The sequence below is a fragment of the Pseudoliparis swirei genome, chromosome 7, assembly GCF_029220125.1.
Source record: "Pseudoliparis swirei isolate HS2019 ecotype Mariana Trench chromosome 7, NWPU_hadal_v1, whole genome shotgun sequence".
NCBI classification, from domain to species: domain Eukaryota; kingdom Metazoa; phylum Chordata; class Actinopteri; order Perciformes; family Liparidae; genus Pseudoliparis; species Pseudoliparis swirei.
In genome coordinates, this window is record NC_079394.1 from 28,349,105 (window position 1) to 28,373,706 (window position 24,602).

Below are 24,602 nucleotides of genomic sequence, written 5' to 3' on the forward strand. Positions count from 1 at the left end.
AGTCCACACCTTCACACACACCTGCTGCACAACACTCACGTCACAGGACACACACACTGCAACAGAAGCTGTCAAACCGGTTCAGACGCATATTTCATTCATGAGTCAAACTCAAGTTGCTTCAAGGTTTTAGCACTTCATTTTATTATAAGACGTGCACATCTTCATCAAATCACTGTCCTTTAGCTCAGATATAAATGAGAGACTATTATTACACCTGAAAGCAAAATAAATGATCAGCCAATCAGCATCAGGAACCATTTCTACCGTCCAGTTAAAGAGAGAAAGATCCTGATGATCCAACATGTCCAGATTCCTCTGGTCAGATTCTCACCTGCTGAACTGACCTCAGGTCAGTTTACGGACACGTTCACCGTCTGTGTGGAGGAACCTCTGGAGAGAAGAAGCTGCTCATGTCTTCCCCTCAGTCCTGGTGTGTGTGTGTGTGTGTGTGTGCATTTGAACTGAGGATGCGTGCGGTCACGCCCCTCATCTCTTGACGTCACAACCAGTCCAACTGGTGGAGTCAGAAGTTAATGATTATGGGCGTGTTTGTTCTCGTTCAGCACTCCCAGAATTCCCTTCTGCTCTCACACGTTCACAAACAGCTGCTGTTGTATCTGTGACTGTCCACCAGCTCCAGCCTCTGATCCTCTTCTCTCCCGGAGAAGAAGACCATGACTCAGTTCCTCTGATGAGCTCCAGCTCTGCACATTTCACTGAGAAGGATCAGGAACTGAATTCAATTTGTTTGATACTGCCCAAAATCACAAATCACCACTTTGCTTCAGAGGGTTTTACAACCTGTACACATACGACATCCCTGACCTTTGACCTTGAAAAACTGAAGAAAACTGATGAAAAAAGGGAAGAATCCTTCAGGAGAGCAACAGAGGAGGATCCGTCTCCAGGATGGACGGATCAAGAACATGTCCTAAAGACATCAAACATGGATCACATGAAACTTCCTGATGGTAAACTCAAGTTATTTTACTCAGAGATCAATTATCTGGGGATCTATTGTACTTCTGGTCACATGACATCTATTGTACTTCTGTCAGTGGCGGGCCGTCCGGGCCTTCTAAGCCTTCTCTGAAGCCGATCTGAGCTATTTTATAATAAATACATTTAAAAATGTAAAAAATCATGGGGACCTTATTGTTGATTGACATGATCTTCAACCAATCATATCGCTAGTTTGACATACTGGGTGTATTTCTTGAGGTCTTTGGCCTTCTGGAAGCTCATGAGCTGTACTCATTGTGTTCAAGTTATTCAGGTGCTCTGCAACATCCACCACGAATGCAAGGTCCTGCATCCATTCTTTGGACTGAAATTCTAAAACTGGTTTGCCCTTTTTTTCCATGAACTGTTCAATTTCCTCTCTTTAATTCAAAGACACGCCTCAGCACAGCAGCTCGGCCTCACCATCGTACCTCGGTGTGGGACGGCAGCCCATAGCTGTGGTCTTTCTCTCTGAGAAGGAAGTCAACCTGGCGGTGATTCAGGCCTCTGGATCGGATGACATCAACAGTCTGGACGACCACCTTCATGACGTTTTCCATCGTTAATGACTTGCAACACAAAGCCTCCTGATGCAAAGTGCAGGGAGAAGTCCCAAAATCACATCCTCCATTTGCAGTCTGCACTTCTTTTCTGAACTGTGTCACAACTCCTGCTTTTCCCCGATCATTGAGGGCGCACCATCTGTCGCCATGGTGACAGCGCGGGGCCAGTCCACTCCGACCCGGTCCAGGGCGCCGACGAGAGCGGTGAAAATATCAGCTGCTGTTCCTAGAAATGTAGAGGAATATATCATGTATTTGCTACACCTCAAATACAATGTTGAGTCATTAAATACATAAATATTGTCCTGGTGTCCACTATAATTGACATTCATAAAAGGACTATTAATTTAATAAACAAATAACTGAAATAGTTTCATAAGTAAACATATCATTCCTGGCATGTTAATAAACAAGAAAAAAAAGACAATAATTAAGCAAAATTTGACTTAACTTTTGACTCTCCCTAAAATGTGCAGATCTTGTGTGAAAAGAAAGAAGAAGTTGTCATCACCCCGACACATGTATATATATATATATATAAAGATTATATATACATATATATATACATATATACACATATCTATCTATCTATATGTAAAGATATATATATATATATATAAAGATATATATATAATAATAATAATAATAATAATATCAGTGATAGATAGATATGTGTATATGTATATATATACATATATATATATATATTCATACACATATCTATCTAACTATATCTATATATATATAAAGATATATATATAGAGAGATATGTATCTTTATATATATATATATATATATGTATATATATACATATACACATATCTATCTATATCTATCTATATATAAAGAGATATATATATAAAGATATATATCTTTATATATATATATATATATATATACATATATATAATATATATATATATATATATATATATATATATATACATATACACATATATATATATCTATATATATAAAGATTGCTGCTTCCCATCCACCCACCTGTTCTCATTAGCACCTATAAGCCTTTTAATCGTACGGTGCCCCCCTGTGGTCACATCTAGGAAGTGCAGGTCCCAGTTCACCCGCTGTTTCCCTTAAAGGGTACCTGTAGTGCAAAACAACAACGTGCTACATCCATTCGGCGCATCAAATAAATCATATTTACCCCGCTGCTATTGTCAACAAGTCACGCATAGCCCGAGGATTTACATTTCTTTGTCAAAATTCCGAATCCGTGGGCGCAGCCATTTTGCTAGTTATTTACTCCAGCTCAAAGCTAACTATGACGAGAAGTGAAAGGAATTCAGCCAATCCGGAGCTTCTACACGCTGTTTCTGGGATAGATCGGTGGCCTCAAGAATTACACAATCTATATCAGGGTGCTCAATACGTTCATCGCGACCTGCCAGTCGATCGCGCGTATATTGGTAGATCGCATGACATTAAAAAAAATTGGCCCGCCCCTGTCACTTTCTCTATAGCGCCACATTACAGCAGCAGCATGTCATTTCTGTCTCTACGTGTTGCGTTGACAGTCCTCTGCCCGCCGCCTCGTATGCCATGGAGCTCCGACACCCGGTTTGCGCGCATCGGGACGGCCGGAGCAAAGAAAAAGTCACTAGCCCCCCGAACATGTCGGCCGAACATTGCATCAATGAAAGACATCTCCAGCGCTGGCTTATGCGCGATGTAGCTATCAAGCTCACTTTTGTGAAGCAGATGAGGTCTAATGACACTATATCAGGGCTCTCAAGTCTCACGCATTGAGCGTGAGACTCACGATTTCGGTCTTATCTCACGCACTCCCGCCACACATCTAATTCCTCACGCTGAAAAACCTCTCGGCTATTTAATGCTTGAATGCAGGGGTGCTCAATACCGATCGATTGTTGAGTAGAAATAGTCACTAGCACCCACCCCCTCGATGCCGCGCAACAGTCAGCTGTATCGGGTGCTGATGGAAATCTCACGCTTGCCTGTCTTCAAAACTTGAGAGCCCTGCTATATCATCGGACATAAGTTCGTACAACAAATGCACTCTATGTCTGTTTTCTGTGGCACATTTCCAACTGCACCAAACGTCCGCCGACTTGCGTGCACGGTCCGACGGTGAAGCATCTGGACCGCGGTCCTTCGGCATCAACTTCATCAGAATCATCGCTATCATCGCTGTCACAATTCACTAAATGGGGATAGTCTGCTTTTAAAGGTTCAAACAAGTATCCAGTTGCTGAATCAGACAATCTTTCATCGTCCATATTCTCAATCTCTCAGCATTTGTTTTGCGACGACGTTGTTTACATTGGTATCTGAACACATCCGCTGTGGCTGGCTGTCGATCTCTCAACGATGTGACGTCACACCACCCGCGACATATTCAAGCTCCAGTGCACTGTCGCATGTCGGATTTGAGGACTTTGAACAGCCTAAACTACGTATTGTTATTGAATACTGGACCGTCAGTGCATGAATACACTTTAGAAACACATTATCTTTTGATCTGGCTACATATTGTTTTGCACTACAGGTACCCTTTAAAGATAGAAGAGAGCATCAAAACTACATGTTGGCTCCAACACAGCGGCCCCTAGTGGTTAATGACAGGAGGGCCTAGACAATGAATACATGTGTATACAATGGAGACAATACGCGGCTGTAGCTCAGTGGGGTAAGAGGGCCGTCCTGCAACCGCAAAGTTGTGGGTTCGATCCCGGCTCTCCCCATTAGTTGCAAGTCGAAGTGTCCTGAGCAAGTCACTGAACCCCCAGTTGCTTCCCGGGCGCATCACTGCAGCCCACTGCTCCTTAATAACTAAGGATGGGTTAAATGTAGAGAACTAATTTCCCCTTGGGGATTAATAAAAGTGTAAATTATTATTATAAGCCCATAATACAATGAATAAACAACAACAACCCCCTATGATGCTTGTCATCCCCATACATCTCTGTGCATTCATAAAGTGCTGTCGCTTTTGAGTTGAGTTTTTCTGAAGTTTATTTTTGTCACACAATAATAGAGAATACCAATGTGCAGAATAAACAGTTTTACCTCCTTTTGGCTGCAGGTATAATTTAGCCACTCGTGTTTCATATATTTAAAACCCAGTGCTAGTCTTTGTGTGTTTTAATTATTTTAAATTCAAGCTTTGAGAAATTTCACTGCAATAAAGCAGGAAACGGGTCTGAAATATTCTTTGTTCCCTTTTTAAATCACTATGCCTGCAAAAAGAGAGATGTCAACACAATCAGGTGAGTTTCAGGAGGATTTTAAATCAATATACCGCGTTATACCAGAGGATTATACACATTCACACACTTCTCGAAAATCGGACTTTCCTTAAACGCCACGAGAGAGAGAGAGAGAGAGAGAGAGAGAGAGAGAGAGAGAGAGATGGTTCCCCCATGCCTGTGGTCCTGTTGCTCCTCAGGTGGGATCACCAAGGTGTTCATCTCTCACCTGCACGGGGACCACCTGTTGGGCCTGCCCGGCCTCCTCTGCACCGTGAGCCTCAACACCAACGCGGAGCAGCAGCCCCCGAGCTGTGTGGAGGTCTACGGGCCGCGGGGGCTCCGCCACTTCTTACGGGTGGCCCTCGGCCTCACGGGGTCCCAGCTGCTCTTCCCCTATGCAGGTAGGAGGTACCACCTCTGATCTGTAGACATGCACACCTTTGGGAGTTCAACCTTCAGGAGGAGATACGACACTTCATTCTGATATTTATGGCTTTATACCCACACAGACACATGTGGCTTGACATGTATCTTGAACACCCATCGGTTTTGTTTATTTATGTAACATGTAGCCGTTGCAATAAATATAAATACTATATTTTTAGCAACACGTCATCAGGTTTTCGCTCGTCGGGAGCAAATCACAGCTCCGCTTTTATGATCTGGAGAATACAACACACTCTGTAGTTCACACAGCAGACACATGTTCCACCTCCAGCCTCACGCACCGTAAGTCATGGTACCTGTTGTGTTGTTCTCGTCGTGTTGCTGCAGTCCATGAGCTGGAGCCCACAGCGGACCAGAGTCCAGAAGAGGGACGCCTCAGCCCGGAGGTAACCGACTGATTTTCATGTCATGTTATAAAAGTTGCTCTTATTTACCTCCCATACACACATTCAAATCACTTTATTTTATTACACCAAACTCCACCCTGAACGCCAAAGTATTCAATTCAATTCGGTTTATTTGTAGAGCCCAATTTCACAAATTACGAATTTGCCTCAGAGTGCTTTACAATCTGTACACATAGACATCCCTGACCTTTGACCTTTGACCTCACATCGGATCAGGAAAAACTCCCAAACAACCCTTCAGGGGGGAAAAAGTGAAGAACCCTTAATGAGAGAACAGAGGAGGATCCCTCTCCAGGATGGACAGAACAATAGACGTCATGTGACCAGAAGGAATCATTAGAGTTAAAACACATTCAATGAATATGACAGAGTGGATGAAGAGTTGGTAGTAGAGGAGGAGTGGGCGGAGACTCAACAGTGGGCGGAGTCTCAACAGTGGGCGGAGTCTCAACAGGCCAGTGGCGTAGTCGGGAGCAGGAATTCCAGGACCCAGCCCTCGCTGCTCCATCAGGCGGATGGATCTGTGCCGTCTCATCGGGTCCGGTGACCCCATGAGACGTGAAGTCACAAGGACTCCGGGATGTCGTGGGCGCCCTATCGCATCGTTTTGCAAAACGCTCCAAATGTCAACGTAAATCTGTGGCGTGACTCCCAGTAATTCATCTGAACTTGTTTGAAAGTCGGTCCCGTGTTTCGCCCAGCGCCATCCTCTCGATGTCCGGGCGTCTTCAGGTGACCGCGCGCCTCCGCACCCACAGGAGCAGCCGGGCCGGACTGTGGTCCTGACGCCCAGCGACTCCTACCTCCTCTTTGAGGACCGGAGGTTCGTGGTCAAGGCCTTCAGGCTGTTCCACCGCATCCCCTCCTTCGGGTTTTGCATTAAGGAGCACGATCGACCCGGGAGACTGAAGACTGAGCTCCTGAAGGAACTAGGTACGTCTTCAATGCTCCTGGTGTCTGCGTGGCACAGCTGCAGGGAGGATGACTGACGCGGAAATCTCCTTTAAGACACGTTTCTGAATATGTTTTTTATTGACATGTAGACTAAGACATGTTTCTGAATATGTTTTTGTTGCATATGACATTGTGTATGACTGACTGACTTTTGCTTGACGTACGAAAGCTTTTTCTATTTCCTTTTTTACGTCACCCAAATTTAGATCTGATGTACACAAGACTCACCCACTCTGACACAAGATGCTATTACAGAGAGTGAATCCTCCAAATGGTATGTGTGGATTATTGTGAATTAACACTGTGTGTGTGTGTGTGTGTGTGTGTGTGTCCCAGGCCTGAAACCGGGTCCGCTTTATGCGCAGCTGAAAGCCGGCAAGCCAGTAACGCTGGCCAGCGGCCGCGTGGTTCTGTCCAGCGAGGTGCTGGAAGAGGCCATTCCGGGTCGTAAAGTCTGCGTCGCGACTGCAGCTCGGGCGACGGCGCGCTGAGGCTGTGCGGCGGGCGGACGTCCTGGTCCACGAGGCCACGCCGGGACGAGCACCGAGCCAAAGCGGAGGACCGGACACAGTACGCCGGGATGGCGGCCGCGGTGGCCTGCGCGGAGGCTGGTGCTGACCCACTTCAGCCAGAGGTACAAACCCGGCCCTCGCACCAGGACGGGACGAGGACGACGTGGCGGAGCTCAAGCGGCAGGCGGAGCGCGCTGCAGGACAGCGGCGTGGAAGTGACCTTGGCCGAGGACTTTCTCACTCTGCCAGTTCCGCTCAGACGACCACACCAGTGAATTGTGTTTGTGTCGACGGTCTCGGTTCACACGCGGTGCCATGAGACTGGCGCTGGTCAAAGTCCACGAGTCTGAGCACTTTTAGGACTCGTGCTCACTCTCGACGGCGGTGACGATGCCTGATCTGTTTCAGCCTCAGCACCGCCGCTCCGACAATTAGGAAGTTTGAACATCTGTCGGATTCCATGGCGCCTGACCATTATACTGACTGTTATACAACAATGCATTGATTAGTAATTATCCAAATGGGTCTCCATTGACCAGATCCAAAAAAAAGACCACATTTTAATCTAATTTATTCAGTAGAAAGTCTCTAAATAGAATATAGCATGAACAGTAAAGCGGTCGGTTTCGGTCCGTCTTGTTTTCTGAGTAAACATCTGTGCTGTGATGATGAAGAACATGCAGGTGAACCTGTTCATGGACCTGTACTCAAGGTATTTAAGTACAACAGAACATGTTTCATGATTTTTACCAAAAAGGGAGAAAAAACCTAATTGGTTTATGTAAAATTCTTACAATAAAAATTGCTTCTTGATCAATTCTCATTGTTACATTTTTCACTGTCTATCTGGATATATTTTCGATGTTTTTATTCACAGGTTCCTTTTTCAGAACACGACTGCTGACTTTTTTCCTGCTACTTCTAATATTTATATAGATATATAAATGTGTATTTATATATGAATATAACATTTTGTTATCCTCATCATACTGAATCTATAAAGCCCAAAATCACACATTTGCCTTAGAGGGCTTTACTTTATACCTTTCTTGATTTCTTTATGGACATGCTATGACTTTCCAATTTCAACTACACTTAACTGATTGATGCCATTACAATTTTTATGGCAAACTATAGAATTAACTTTTTGACCTTAAATACAAACTTCCAATCGGATTCCAAAGTAATGGTATGAATAATCACGTAGCAGGTTGTTTACTTCTATGAATCTCTTGTCGATAAAGAACATGCGGTCGTCTCTGCACCTTTTCCAGAGCTTTATTTCTGGATCTGTACACAAGGTATTAAAGTACAACAGAAATACAAAATAATGTTTAACCAAAAAAAAAAACTCAATGCTTATGTACAATTCTTATAAACAATAAAGAGCTTTTTGAACATTTCTCAGTGAAGTTTTTGATTGTCTATATTTCTGGATATACACTTTAAAGTTTTTTATTCACAAAAAGGTGTTTTCAAAGGACTCGAGTTCTCTTTTCCAAAACCACAACTGCTATTTGTTTTTCCTTTTTAAACTTCAAAACACAATACAAAATATAAAATAAATTTGTTTGGTGCTTTCTTGCACACACACACACACACACGTCTCATACCGGAGATATCAATAAAATATCACATTTTTGAGAGTTCACAGGGTGGTGAAAAACCTACTTCTACTACTTAATGGCCTTTACATTCTGACAGTTTTCTGAGTCTTTGTACAAACCACAGGTGAAATAAATATCACTGCACTGCTAAAGCTACACGAGCTTTGAGGACCTACTGCATTATGCACATTGCATTAAAAAGAGAAACTAGCTCTCCACACACTAAGAGCAGCAGCCATCCCTTTAGCGTCAAGACAAATATAGATATGAAAAGAAGAGAAGGATACGCATCTTTTAGACATGGCTTCAAGTTTTGAAGGCAAAATTGCAACATTGAGTAATATCAATAAGTCTTCAGGTAAAGCCGTTTTCAGTGGTTACCACTGGGGGGGGGGGGGACACGGCTGGCATGCGTGTTTCAGCCGTGTCCGAGGGGGGGCGTGACTTTCCAAAGAGAGAAACTCAATTCAAACACCAAGTCAACTGATAAAATGCAAAAAAAAACATATATCTGTACATATCTACAAATTATTGCCTTTTGACAAGGAATCAAAATTAAAACCTTTGTATCGACATAGATTCACAAGTATAAGAGGTCAGTTCATAAACTTTTGAAAGGCTATTTGCTAATTATTTACATGAAATGCAGAAGTGAATATCTCCTCCGATGCTGGGCGTGGAAAATTAATTAGTAATGGTTTCCGAAGCGTGAATCCGGTCTGTAACCACGTCATGGTAAATTACTACATCGATAGACAAGACACACATGATGTACCCCTGAAACAAACTAGTCATAGCACAATGCATAGATAAATTAAGTAAACACGACTACTGCATCCTATCGACCCGAAAAACCTTTGAAAATTCACAATTCTGGACTTCAGTCAAGAGAAAACCTCCATTTCTGCTACTACTCCGAGAAACTGTTGACTAGATCACACGAGGCCTCCTGGAGGCAGATCCAACACAACATCCAAGTGGCTTTAAATAAGAGATAATACTGCTAACAGCTTGCTAAGTGGGCTGAACATGGCATGATTTGATTTAAGAGCATATTCTGACATGTTTACGACAAATAAAAGAGAGTTGGACTAAATGGGATAACAATGACGAAACAAGCAGACCAACCAAAGACGAGCTTTAAGGAGAACCTTTGAGGCCAGATGAAGAGGAAGATCATCTCCGTGCTCGTGTTGCTCTTCACACACGCTCTAGCAAAGTGGACTTGGGGGGCGACCAGCAACCATTTGCACCGGCCCGGTTACTAAAAATTACCTGTAAACAAAACTTTAAAAAAGTACCACTTCAAAACAACAAAGACGAGCAACTCAAGACTGAGAATAGAGGCAGAAAAGTGAGCCAGTTTTGGCAGATGAACAGAACGGCAGGACAAGGTGGTCGCCCAAGACGAGGAAGGAGGCGCACGGCCCGCCTCGGGCCTCCGCCTGGACGTGACACATCTCAGGACCGCCAAACGGGAAGAAAATAAATGGCTATAGACTCTTGAGAGAAATCAAGACTTTAGTTCTATATGATAGACATCACTGACGTCATAGGACACAAACAAATTGAAAACAAACAAGTAAATATATATCAACACATGTATCATATTTCTTAAACAAAGTGGATTCTCCAGTGAGGTCAGTCTTCTGTCCAGGTGGGATGAGGGAAGAGGACGATCACTCGGACTGAAGTGCTGCGGTGTGCTGTGTGTGGTGCCGCGCGTGAGCTCCCAGAAACCCGTGGGGCTCGTTGACACGCCTCCAAAGTCGGAGCGGTAGAAGCCGGGCGCGAGCATGTCGAGGCAGCCGGGTCGTGAGGGGAAGCCGAGGCCTCGTCGTGGCTCAGGGACCCGCGGTGGAGGCCTTCCATCGGAGGGAAACCGTAGGCGTCGATGCAGCCGACCTCGGCAGGGTTGCACACCGTGGCGACCGTGTTGCTCAGCGCTGCAACGAGACGGGACAGCGTTGAGTCTCTGGAGCTGGAGGAACACGAGCCGACAGGCGCTGCTCCCCCGGGTCACTACAGGGTCCACCACATGTCCACCAGTGGATTTACACCACTTGAAACCAAATGTCCATGACCAAACTGACATCTCGGTGTATACATGAACATCTTTTGAAAATGAAGTATTCAAACAAGGAGAACTAGAACGGGCACTCGGTAGAGCGCAGACCTTCGCATGTCACAAGATCGGGCATTGGGTTATGAACATGTTGGCATTAGTTGACAATTGGAGAGAAATTGACCGCACTCGCACAACACAAAAAGTATTAAACCGAATCGCATGAAATTTGGTGGGATGATTGGTTATTATTAGAGATGCACCGATCATGTTTTTGGTGCCGATCACCGATCACTGAAATCAGTATCTGCCGATCACCGATAATACCGATCACCGATCACGGTGTCGATTGAAGCATTCTATTTATTGTGTAGCATTATTGCCTAGGACTATGAGGAAATACATATATGAAGCACCTCAAACATTCAAGAAATTACCGATTTCTTTAAACATTTAGGACTTTTACTTTGAAAAATGTCCTAATTGATACATTAAAATTGTTTGATTGCTATTAGGATTTCAGATATGTATGGAACACATCTGCATTATTCATTTCCTGGAACTCTTGGGGAAATCTATTTACAGGACTTTTTTTAACATACAAAAGTCTGACTTATTTTTATAAACTCTTCCTTGGTACAGTAAAAATGTTTTATTGTTAGCATAATTTAAGCTAAATCTCAGAAACGATCTATAAAGATACAAAATCAGTTCATTGTTTACTTTTATATGTTCGTGTTTGATTTGTCGACATCTTATTTTGATAAACGGATGTTGTTTCACGTGGTTCTTTCCGCTAACTTTGCAAAACCGGATGTTGTCACTTAAATCCTTCCGCTAACTTTATCAAAACCCTCTCGCGCTCCTGATCGAATGCGTTTACCGTGAGCATCAGTCTATAGGGGCAGACATGTGAGAGTCGGCTGAGTCGACCCAGAGATTCAACTCGGGGGACGGGGACGCCGCTCGGTGGTGAGGATCCCTCGTGGACCTCTCACTTGGGTGGCCTCGCCGGGCGCATCGTCTCCGTTGCGGTGCGCGGCGATTGAAACGTCTCTGATAGTTCTCGCAGATGTTACGTCATCTGATCGGCCGTTTTGATCGGCCGTTTTGAGAACAAACAAACAAACAAACAAACAAACAAATGTACATGGCTTCACATAAGACACATGACACACATGAAGAGGTCTAAAGTCGCCGTGTACACTAAAATCTATATCTGCTAATACATTAGTACTTCATGTTTACTTTATATTCTTATTTTGTTGTATAAATATATACATTTTTTAAATATATATATATGTATACATATTTAATAAAAATATATATAAAATTTAAAATATATATATATATGTATATAATTTTTAATTATATATATATATATATTTACACAAATTATAATATATATGTATGCAACATTTTTTAAATATACAGTATATAAACATGATATGTATATTTATATAGGTTTGTATGAATGTATATATGTGTGTATCGGAGATGAACAGAAAGCTCAAGTTATTTATTATATATGATGAAGTTATTATTCTTCAGAGTCGTTGCAGTTACATGTTGCTGCAACACATCTGTTTGTCAGGAGCGAAGTCGGAGTCGTCCCAAAGCATTGTTTTGTTCTTACGTCTCAACAATGAAATCATAGAAACAAGAGGTCGCCTTCAACACATTAATGTCTTCAACTCTTCTTCTGGTTTTGTCATATTGTTGTCATTGTTCACACTGACTATGTGTGTAAATATTTTACGCTTTTTTGTTTTTGCTCCCAACTTATTAATTACATTTCTTGGGATTTAAAGGTTCCACATTCCTTTTAAGTTGACCAGTTATTCACTATTTGATGCTTCTTGTTTCAGGCAGCTTGGTTTATATCTTATTAAATCATTCCACATTTTGAATTCTCAAAATTCAGAGAGACAGAGCTATAAATGAATATGATAAAACAGTAAATAGTAGATTTCCCCCCCCCAAACAAACACAACTGAAACACAGACGTCCCAGCAGGCATTTACAGACAGAACAAATACTCATCAATGAGAATGAAATACAACTAATCTAGAGCGTAATTTAAGGTATTTAATCTTCTCAGTGTATAAATGTGAATCTGCATTCAGACGTCGCTGCTTCACTTTTCACATTCTACCATTTTCATTTAATTTCCTGAAATAAAATCAAAGTTTCAGTCCCGTTTCATAGAAGTACCAGTGTGTCATTTGTTGTGAGACTTCCTCCATTCACGTGTTAAAGTGAACAACACATTTAAAGTGAACAATACATTTATTCAAGAATAAATCATCAGCATTTGAAGGTGCAATGTGTAACGACTGTCAAATCTGCTCCAGGCCGCCAGGGGGCAGCGTTTCCCCTCTGCTGCTGGGTTCACGCACTCTAATTTAAAAGTTTATATAAAAGAACAACTACTGACAGCGTAAAAAGACGCCAAACAAATGTAATATAACTGCTGAAACTCTAAGAAGCGATCAGAATAACGGCGCTATCTTGGCGTGTGACGTTCATGTGTTTTTACGACATACTCTACTGTGGCATGTCTTGTGACATTTCTATGTCTTACAATATTATGACTCTTATAATATATTTTGATATCAAATTTAAATGCCATACTATGACATAGTTGATTTGTTATGACATACAAATGAGGACTTATGAGATACTTTTTTAAAGGCTATTTTTTTACATCTTATACTATTATTTTGTAATGACTTGTTATGCCATAATATCATATTTGTCAGGTTCTTGTCACGGGGTGGGGCTCAGGCGCAGAGAGACAGGCAGGACTCAGATGTGAATAACAAAAAGACTCTTTAATCAGACAAAAGTTCCAAAAAAGCAAAACGTCCAAAAGGGGGCAGGCAGGGAATCGGGGTCAGGGCAAGCAGGCAGGGTCAAACAGGCAGGTCAAGAATATCCAGGCACAGGGAAGACGGAACCAAAGACAACAAGTAGACAACGAGGAGAAGAGGAGACACTGCAGACAGCAGATCAATCGTTTACCCCGGCGGACACAGATGGATCTAAAGAGCCCAATACAGGGAGAACTGGATTTGCAGTTATCGTTCCTTTAACTATGAGGTCAGACGAAGGTCATCAGACCATCTGTCGTGTTGACAGTTGAGGCTTTGGCCGTCTGACCAGCGCTGCAGTGGGTGGAGGAGCTTCAGGTCAGAAAGGTTGTCATTGGTTCAGATTCCAGTTCAGCGTTATCATCATTACAGTCACATCTCATAGCAGGCAGGATATAATCAACGACATCTAGGAAACACTGCTCCCACTTAGTCAGGTGGTATTTTGGTGGCATTCATGTGGGTGCCAGCACAGAGACGGGTAAAGGGAAACGAAGCGGCAGAAACATCAGCAAAACAAGCGTTGGAACGTCAGAACAAGACCAGATGCTCTCTGGATCATCAGCACTCAGCTGATCACTTCCATCTGGGGAGAGAAGAAGAAGACAACAGAAGAGATGGATCAGTGTCTCCAGAGACTCCCTCCATCAGCTGCCAGTGAAGCAGCACATCAGTAGAAGAGAAACAGGCTGGGTCATCTAGGCTGAGTCTTTGCTGAGGGCCCTGAACGCATCATGACTGCAGAACCAGAGAGGTGTTCACTGCCCGCTGTGAAGATGGACTCTGCTGCAGTAAAGCAGCCCACGTGTGTCCTGCTACATCCAGAGAATACATTCTCCACATGATGTCTTGAAGTTTGGTTTCAGGATATCTGGAACTTACTCAACATGAACAAAGCAGCACTAGTGGATGTTTCAGCCGTGACTGATGATCGGCTCCATGGAGGAAACGACTGAGCAGTGAAACACCAGCTACAGGTGTTGTTACTAAATGTAATGCTGGTTCTCTGAAGTGAGAGCCAGTGGTGTGCCGGCTTCAGTCAGACTGATCTCAGAGCTCCAACCAAGACCAGCAAGAGTTTGATAGTTTGATGAATGAGGACCACTGTCTCTAAACATCTCGTGATGCCGTCAGCTGGGATCCAGCTTCACTTCCTGTAGACGTCAACAACAACAACAACAACAACAACACATATACTCAAACCCTCGACTGACCTCAGAGTCTCCAGTCTATAACGTGGACTCTCCAGAAAACCAGTCAGCAGCTTCACTCCTGAATCCTGCAGCAGGTTGTCTCTCAGATCCAGTTCTCTGAGACTGGAGGGGTTTGACTTCAGAGCTGATCCCAGAGAAGAACAGCCTTCCTCTGAGATCCCACACCATGACAGACTGTAAACACACAAAACAACACAGAGTTTATTATATCAATACACAATGAATCATTATTGACATCATGAACACGAGTGGCTTTCACTTTGGTTTCAGCTTCTTCTGTAAACAGACATTTAGTTAAAATCACGTCAGTGAAAGAAGAAGAAAAGATGACAGAAACAATCTGTTTATCATCCAATCAGATGAGTTCATGTTTTAATGTGAACTCCACTTCACAAGGTTTCCTGCAGCTGGTAGCAGACGTGTAGAAGCAGCTTACGGCCGGAGGATTCATGACTTCAGAGAGAAGATGAACCTGATCACAAGGATCACAACAAGTTTCATTTCAACACTTATTTCATTTAAATGGATACATGTTTGGTTCTTTATGTGAATAAATAACTCTTTTTATGAGGAACATTGACTCACTCAAGTATATATATATTACCGACATGACAGTTGAAAAGTAAGTTCACTGTGACGGGTTACCCAAACGTTTAACTTGTGTCATCGGTGCGACTGAGATCCCATTACACGATGGAGAGTAATAAAACCGGGTCCTCGTGAGTAAAGCGTACCGGTTCGCGTAACGAGACTTAGGGAAGTGGTGCGGGGACCTATTTTGGCTAGTACTTTGTTTAAAACCCGAGGCAGAGATTTAGTATTGTATACACATCCACCTTCGCTATTGTAGTAGAGATCGGTCTTAACTACAGCGGGGCAACTGTCCTTGGCTGGGATTTCGAGATCGCTAGATTCCTGGAAAAGGGTAGCCATCTAGCCCCTACAATGGGGCTCGACTGGCCCCCACTAACTGAGCGTGAAAGGAGACATACCGAACTGGGCTCTATGATCGAGGGTTATGCCCCTGTGCTGCACTGGCCATTACACTTACCCCTAGAGTCGGGGAAAACATCGCTAGGTCAAATTAAGCCCCAACCGTCAACAATGTGGACACATAACGCTTCTAATCTGTATGCACGAAGCTGTAAGCTGTAGTCGTGACAGGAATTTTGCGAAATCAGTTGTACGAATCTGGAGGTGAGTTGTAAACAGGCCGTGGGATTCACTCCGCCTAATCAACGTAAACTGGCCGTTTTGCTCGAAGTTGGAATACATCGTGACATTTGAATGTTGCACGAGCGCCCGAGTTTATTATAGCGGACGCGGAGGAGCCCTTTATTATACTGGTAGCGCATTAAGTTTGGCAGATGAATAAGGGGTCTCTACTCGAACCATCCTGAGCGGCCTTTAGCGACTTGAGCGCTGAAGTTAATCATATGTCGACAATGCCCATCTGAACCACATAAAACACCACGAAATCGTGACTGTTAAACATGCATTAGTTGCATGAACTGGCCGTCAAAAAGGTCAACATAGGGACGGCAAGTTGCTGTTACTGCTGGCAGCGAGAGTGGTATGTTTGCTACCTTGTCCCCAGGCCCGAGGGTCTGAAAACGGGCCACTTGAATAACATAACGCGTAAAGATTCTGCTGTCAGTGCTGCGATGCGCGTACACTATCGTGTCACCGATTGTTACGACAGGCTAAATTTTCGCGCTTAAACTGATAGTCACTCCTCTCCTCTCTCTCCTCCCTCCCTCCCCCCTCTCCTCTCTCCCCCTCCTCTCCCTCCCCCTCCCTCCTCCCTCTCCTCTCCCTCCTCTCCTCCCATCAGGTGGAGTCCTTCCGGGCCGCTTCACTGAGCTGCTGGATGAGTTGGAAGAAGTCTCAGAGAGTCTGGAGCCGCCGCCATCCGACGCCACCGCGAGCTGAGTCGCCCCGGGAAGAAAGAAGCCCTTCCGTTTATCCGCAGGCCGGGCCGAGGGTCCGGGAGGATTTGGCCCCCTCCGGGAGAAGGAAGCTGGACTTGGACCCCGAGGCCCTCTTGAGGCAGTGCCCCCTCCTGCAGCCACACACAACCGGAACTCGTCTGCACTGGAGGGGGTCTCCTGTCTTCTTGTGAACTCTGTGATGATCCGTAGTTTGACTCCCAGGAGGGGAAAGTACAGTGTTCCTGGTTTCTCTTCCGTCTGCTCTTTTGTGATGATCTCATCCCCCCTGTTTTTTTGCCCTCCTCTCTGCTCTCCCAAAAAAACAAACAAACAAACAAACAAATGTACATGGTTTTACATAAGACACATGAAAACATGAAGAGGTCTAAAGCCCTGTACACTAAAATCTATATCTGCTAATACATTAGTACTTCATGTTTACTTTATATTTTTATTTTGTTGTATAAATATATAAATTTTGTATTTATATATATTTATATATGTATACATATTTAATAAAAATATATATATATAATTTAAAATATATATATATATATATATATATTTTTTTAAATTATATATATATACAAAATTAAATATATATGTATGAAAATTTTTAAATATACAGTATATAAACATGATATGTATATTTATATACTTTTTATGAATGTATATATGTGTGTATCGAGATGAACAGAAAGCTCAAGTTATTTATTATATATGATGAAGTTATTATTATTCAGAGTCGTTGGGTTTCATGTTGCTGCAACACATCTGTTTGTCAGGGGAAAATCGGAGTCGCCCCCAAAGCATTGTTTTGTTCTTACGCCCCAACAATGAAATCATAGAAACAAGAGGTCGCCCAACACATTAATGTCTTCAACTCTTCTTCTGGTTGTGTCATATTGTTGTCATTGTTCACACTGATATGTGTGTGTAAATATTTTACGCTTTTTGTTTTTGCTCCCAACTTATAATTTAAATTTCTTGGGTTTTAAAAGGGTTTCCCAAATTCCTTTTAAGTTGACCAGTTATTCACTATTTGATGCTTCTTGTTTCAGGCAGCTTGGTTTATATCTTATTAAATCATTCCACATTTTGAATTCTCAAAATTCAGAGTGTCAGAGCTATAAATGAATATGATAAAACAGTAAATAGTAGATTTTTGCCCCCCAAACAAACAGAACTGAAACACAGACGACCCATACAGAACAAATACTCACCAATGAGAAAGAAATACAACTAATCCAGAGCGTAATTTAAGGTATTTAATCTTCTCAGTGTATAAATATGAATCTGCATTCAGACGTCGCTGTTTCACTTTTCACATTCTCCATTTTCATTTAATTTCCTGAAATAAAATGTTTCAGTCCGTTCATAGAAGTCCAGTGTGTCATTTGTTGTGAGATTTCCCTCCATTCACGTGTTAAAGTGAACAACACATTTAAAGTGAACAATACATTTATTCAAGAATAAATCATCAGCATTTGAAGGTGCAATGTAACGACTGTCAAATCTGCTCCAGGCAGACGGGGCAGCGTTTCCCCTGCTGCTGGGTTCACGACTCTAATTTAAAGTTTATATAAAAGAACAACTACTGACAGCAAAAAAACCAAAAACCAAATGTAATATAACTGCTGAAACTCTAAAAAGGGATCAGAATAACGGCGCTATCTTGGGTGACTTTCATGTGTTTTACGAATACTCTACTGGGCAGGGGACATTTCTATGTCTAAAATATTATGACTTTATGATATATTTTGATATCAAATTTAAATGCCATACTATGACATAGTTGATTTGTTATGACATACAAATGAGGACTTATGAGATACTTTTTTAAAGGCTATTTTTTTACATCTTATACTATTATTTTTTATGCCAGAATATCATATTTGTCAGGTTCTTGTCATGGGGCTCAGGCAAAAGACAGGCAGGACTCAGATGTGAATAACAAAAATCTTTAATCAGACAAAAGTTCCAAAAAAACAAAACATCCAAAAGGGGGGAGGGGAAACGGGGGGAAGCAGGCAGGGTCAAACAGGCAGGTCAATTTTTACGGACACAGATGGATCTAAAGAGCCCAATACAGGAGAACTGGAGGGCAGTTATCGCCTTTAACTATGAGGTCAGATGAAGGTCATCAGACCATCCGTTTGACAGTTGAGGTTTTGGCCGTCTGACCAGCGCTGCAGTGGGTGGAGGAGCTTAAGGTCAAAAAGGGTTTTCATTGGTTCAGATTCCAGTTCAGCTTTATCATTTACAGTCACATCTAAAGCAGGCAGGATATAATCAACGACATCTGGGAAACACTGCCCCCACTTAGTCAGGTGGTATTTTGGTATTCATGGGGTGCCAGCAAGAGGGGAAAGGAAAGGGCAGAAACATCAGCAAAACAAGCTTTGGGAACGCAGAACAAGACCAGATGCTCTCTGGATCATCAGCACTCAGCTGATCACTCCCATCTGGGGAGAGAAGAAAAAACAACAGAAGAGATGGATCAGTGTCTCCAGAGACCCCTCCATCAGCTCCCGGGGCAGCACATCAGTAGAAGAAAAACAGGCTGGGTCATCTAGGCTGAGTCTCTGCTGGGGGCCCTAAACCCATGACTGCAGAACCAGAGAGGTGTTCACCCCCCTGTAAAGATGGACTCTGCTGCAGTAAAGCAGCCGGGCCGCTACCCGAGAATTTCTCCAAGATGCTTTTTTTTTGGGTATTAACTTTCCATAAAAAGACAAGGGGTGTTTCTGATATACCCTATGGGGGAAAACATGACATAAAAAAATTTTTTACAAAAGTAATCTGGCCTTAATGGGCCGTTGTGCCCAGCAGACTACCAGGCTCCAACCAAACCAAGGATTTTAGGTTTATGTGGGACCACTGTTAAAACACGGGACCCCTTTGTCCATTTACTTCCTTTAACCCCCCAAAAAAAAAACAACAATTAAAACCTCGATCCCCAGATCTGTTTAAAACGTGGACTTAAAAACCCGCGGTTCACCCTAATCCTCAGCTTTCCCAGATCCTTCCTGAAGGGGGGGTTTTTGGCTGTCCCAAGAAAACATTTCGGATAAAGTTTGAATCTGTAAAACACAAAACCCCGGTTTTTTATATCTAAAATAAACTTATTTCTGAACACGGGGGCTTTATTTGGTTTTTTTCCCCTTAAACAGCTTTGTTTTCAAAAAGAAAAAGAAAAATGAAAAAAAACTGCTCTAACAATGAGTTATTTTAATTAATCCCCCAAGGTTTCCCGAGCTTAGCGACGTAAACGTTCCCCGGAGGTTCAATTCGGGAAAAAATAATGACAAAGGCCCAAACAAGTTTACAACACATTTAAAATGGTAATTTTGGTTCTTTATTAAAAAAATCCCTTTTTTTGGGGAACGCTCACTAAAAATTTTTTTAAAATTTTTAAAGGGTTTTTTTTTTTTCCAAAAAAATTTTATAATCCGCCCGGGTTTTCGGTTTTGCCCTAACGATTTTTTTTAAAAAGGGGCCAATTAAAATGGTTTATAAAATTTAAAAACCAAAGCGCATTCCCCTTGAGGACGCTTAAAAAAGTTTTAAAAAGGGAAACACAAGGGGGAATGAAATAAACTTTCCCCTTCTTCCCTTTTATGAAAAGCAACCCCAAAAAAAACGTCAGCAACCCAAAAGATTAAAAAAGGGGGTTTTTTTACGCTTTAACCCCTTTTAAAAAAAAAAAAATTTGACCCCTTTTCAAAACCCTTACCCTTTTTAATATAAAAAGTTTTTGGAACTATTTTTTTTTAAAGGGCTCCTGAAATTTTTTTCGACGCTTTAGTTTGGTCCTTGAGCAAGGACTGAACCCCATTGCTTCGCTTTACAGCCCACTGCTCCTTTTCTGGATGGGTTAAATGGGGCAATTTCCCCGATTTGTGTATATTCTACTATTCATTCAATACACTTTTTCCCCTGAGGGCATTTTTTGGGGAAGGACAGGGGCCCCGGCCCCCGACCCTGTGGCCCCCGGCCCGTCCCATAGGCCTGTTCAGTAATCCATCAGCAGCATAAAACCAGACAATGTCATGATTGTATATCAGGTATAATTAAAACTTGAGGTCCAGTTAAAAGAGTTTCCAAAGGTCAGAACATCAATGTGATATTATGATTTTGTGCCATATGCATTGAAGTAGCCAACAGTTGTATTAACGTGTTGTAGTAAACAACTGACTGTCAAGTTAAAGTGTCCCCCAAGGTTTGTCTTGTCTTGGGTTTTTCTGAACTTCCTGTTTTATTTTTAAGTTTAATCCCCCGTTTTAGGTCACTTGCCTCCTCATGGACCTGTGATGGCCCCCGACCCCCGATGGCCCCTGACCCTGTGGTCTCCACCCGTTCCCAGGACCCCGGGTCATAGTCTGCGTCTCCTTTGTCTGGGGCCTGGGCCCTTCCCCAGCCCTTTTCCCAGCGAGTCCGGGTTTTTGGTTTTTCACCCATAGTTGTTTTTGTTTCCCCCTTGAGAGACTTTTCCTTTGTAAACCAGTTTAGCAGCTTTTTTTTATTTGTCAGCTTTTTTTTCCTGTTAGAGACTTTGTGTTTTTGATTGCCTATATTTAGTGAGTTTTTTAGAGCCCATTTTTCACGAGGTTATTTAATTGGGGGATGTTTTTCCTCTGCATCTGAGTCCTCATTTTTCCCGGCCTGATATAAAGTAAGAGAACTAAATATAATAACATCTACAAATATTTATTATTGTTTTCAACTGAACTCTAAATTATGAAAAAAATACCTAATAAAATACATTATCTTCTCATTTTAAAGTAAAAAAAAGGGGATTTAAAACAAATCTTTTGAAAATGTGATTTAAAATAAAGGACTTAATTTTAAATAAAATAAACTGAATTGTCCTGCAGCTTTAAATTCAGTTTCTTCGGGTGTCAAGCGATGTCAATCAAAAAGAAATATTATATTCTTGTTTTTGAAAGGAGAGTGGGGGGGACTCCATCGGGTTTTGAAACCATTTGTTTCAGCTCATTTCTCTGTTCACATGTGATCTTTAGTTAAATTTTCATTAAGATCATATTGGGCTCTTTTCTTTATTAATAATACACAGAACCCACCTCAGAGTCTCCAGGCTACTGGACTCTCCAGAAAACCAGTCAGCAGCTTCACTCCTGAATCCTGCAGCTGGGTTTCACTCAGTCCAGTTCTCTGAGACTGGAGGGTTTGACTTCAGAGCTGATCCCAGAGAAGAACAGCCTTCCTCTGGATCCCACAGCTGACAGTCTGTAAACACACAAAACAACACAAAGAGTTTATTATATCAATACACAATGAATCATTATTGACATCATGAACACGAGTGGCTTTCACTTTGGTTTCATCTTCTTCTGTAAACAGACATTTAGTTAAAATGCCGTTAGTGAAAGAAGAAGAAAAGATGACAGAAACAATCTGTTCATCATCCAATCAGATGAGTTCATGTTTTAATGTGAAACTTCACAAGGTTTCCTGCAGCTGGTAGCAGACGGTAGAAGCAGCACGGGGAGGATTCATGTCTTCAGAGAGAAGATGCACCTGATCACAAGGATCACAACAAGTTTCATTTCAACACTGATTTCATTTAAATGGACTAATGTCTGGTTCTTTTGTGTAAATAACTTTTTTATGAGAACATTGACTCACTAATATATATATATATATATATATATATATATATATATATATTTTTTTTGGGCAACGAAATTTTTTAATCGCGAAATGATTTTCCTGATTAATCAATTTGTATAAAAACCAAAAATTTTTCGTATTTATAGCCCATTTTAAATTTTCCCCATATGAATGAAAGTGCAAACATTTGTTGTCCCTGTTAGAGTGAGACACCAGAAAACACTTTCAGTGCAGTTTGTAAATTTCAACTTGAAACTTATTTTAAATGTACTGCCATTTAACAAAATGGGGGACCTTTTTGGGTGAGATTAAACATCCTCTTGTTCTGCATGTTTTTTGTTATACATGCCAAAAAGGGGCCTTATTTTAGACTGAAATAATATCGGGATTATAATTATAACTGAGGATTTTTTGTTGCCTATTTGTGAGCCCTCAGACGGGTCGACAGCGAGGGAAGGGGGCTGGTAGTTTATAGCACAAACAACAATGAACAGTGGACCATTCCCCTTTTCCAGATTGGGGATGGTGAAATCGTCAAAGGCTCAAAATGGTTGTATTTGGGATAATTATCGTATCTGGCAACCCTGAGATTTGACCAATGACGTTCTCTATTCTGTCATCCAAAACGTAAGGGGATACCATTTCCCAACTTGTTAAATACAGATGAAAACCCCGAGAAAAACAAATATCCGTGAAGCAAAAAACGTTTTGGAATCTGCCGGGGCCCTTTTTAGGTCTCAAAAGAGGACATGTCCGAACTTGGGCACCCGGTCCAGTCGTCCCAGAGAGCAACAGGGGCACCTTTTAAGCTTGTTTTAGTCCTCTCCTTTCATCAGTATTCTGTGTGTGTCTTGGGGCCCTCATACGTCATTTGTTGAGATTTCTGTTTCTCAGACCACGCCCTTTCCCCAAAAACTAACCTGCAGTCTGAGCGACCACTTGCTGGGCTTCTTCTCTTTTGGGTTTATCTCTCCGCCGCTCAAAACCCGCCCACTGTGTGTTTTTGTATGATTCGCATCAACTTTTTTATTTAAATGATATTTAAGACAAGTTTAAAAAATTTTTTTGGGGGAAGACTTTTTTGCAGGTTTTTTAAATTGAAAAGCCAAATTTACTTAAAAAAAATTAAATTTTCCAAAAATAATTTTTTTATGAAGCGATTAATTAATCCCAGCCCAATAAAACACACGCAAAAGTTTTATTAAAAGTCTTTTTTTTTAAAAGGCAGTTTTTCAAAAAGATAACTTAAATCTCAAAAACCCACTTTTTTTAATGTGTTTTTCAAAAAAGCTTTTCTAAGAAATACTGGGGTGAAGCCCCCTTTCCATAACTTCCCCCGTTTTCAAGGAAAAAAAAAACCGGAAAATTTATTGAAAACCGTGAATTATTTCACACAAAAACAGTTAGCGGGGTTTTAAAGAAAATGGTTTTGGTTGAAGTTTGAAGAAAAAAATTTCTTCAAATATTAACTTTTTTTTTAATTTAAATTTTACTTTTTTTTTACAATTTTAAATTCATTTGATAAATAAAAGTGTTTTTCATGGAAGAACAACTTTTCTGGGTGAAAACTTTTTAAGGTTTTTATATATAAATATATATATATATATATATTGTCATCACAACCATGTGAACATTTCCCAGACGGCCACCTGACTGGCCTTTTTAAAAAGCCCCCGACTGTCACCCAAACCCGCTCAGGTGTTGGCCCCTTTTACATTTTGAGAGACAGACAGACACAAGGGAAAAGGGGTGACAAGCCAGGAGGAGAACCCCAGAAAACCCTCAGGAGAACAACCCCAGGAACTTTGTTAGATGGGCTTTAAGATAAGTTTTGTTTAAAGAACCTTTTTTATTTAACATGGTTTTTTTAGTTGAATAAATAAACTGTTTTTTTAAAAATTATTTTCCAGTTTTTTTTTTTTGACTGAAAATATAAAAGCCGTGAAAAATATATATATATACATTATATATTGTATATATTTAAAGTTTGGTAATGTATACTCATAAAATTTCTCTGAACATTCTGTAGGTGAAACAACCTTTTATTTTTCCTGACCCCGTGGGCCCCCGGCTCTTGGTTTGTCCCATAGGCCTGTTCAGTAATCCATCAGCAGCATGAAGGGGAATTTATGTCTTTTTAAGGGGACATGCAAGGCA

General features: G+C 41.6%; 1 protein-coding gene, 1 long non-coding RNA gene and 1 pseudogene across 2 annotated transcripts in view; 2 read left to right on the top strand and 1 right to left on the bottom strand.

Annotated features, from left to right (window-relative positions):
* LOC130196710 (zinc phosphodiesterase ELAC protein 1-like) overlaps positions 1-7,939 on the top strand; it is a 32,550-nt pseudogene extending 24,611 nt beyond the window's left edge.
* Positions 1-24,602, bottom strand: part of LOC130196675 (protein NLRC5-like) — a 1,158,129-nt gene that overhangs the window by 155,356 nt on the left and 978,171 nt on the right.
* Positions 716-1,871, top strand: LOC130196748 (uncharacterized). The gene is made up of 2 exons (XR_008832315.1): positions 716-1,309; positions 1,410-1,871. It is a non-coding gene; the product is annotated as an uncharacterized LOC130196748 (long non-coding RNA).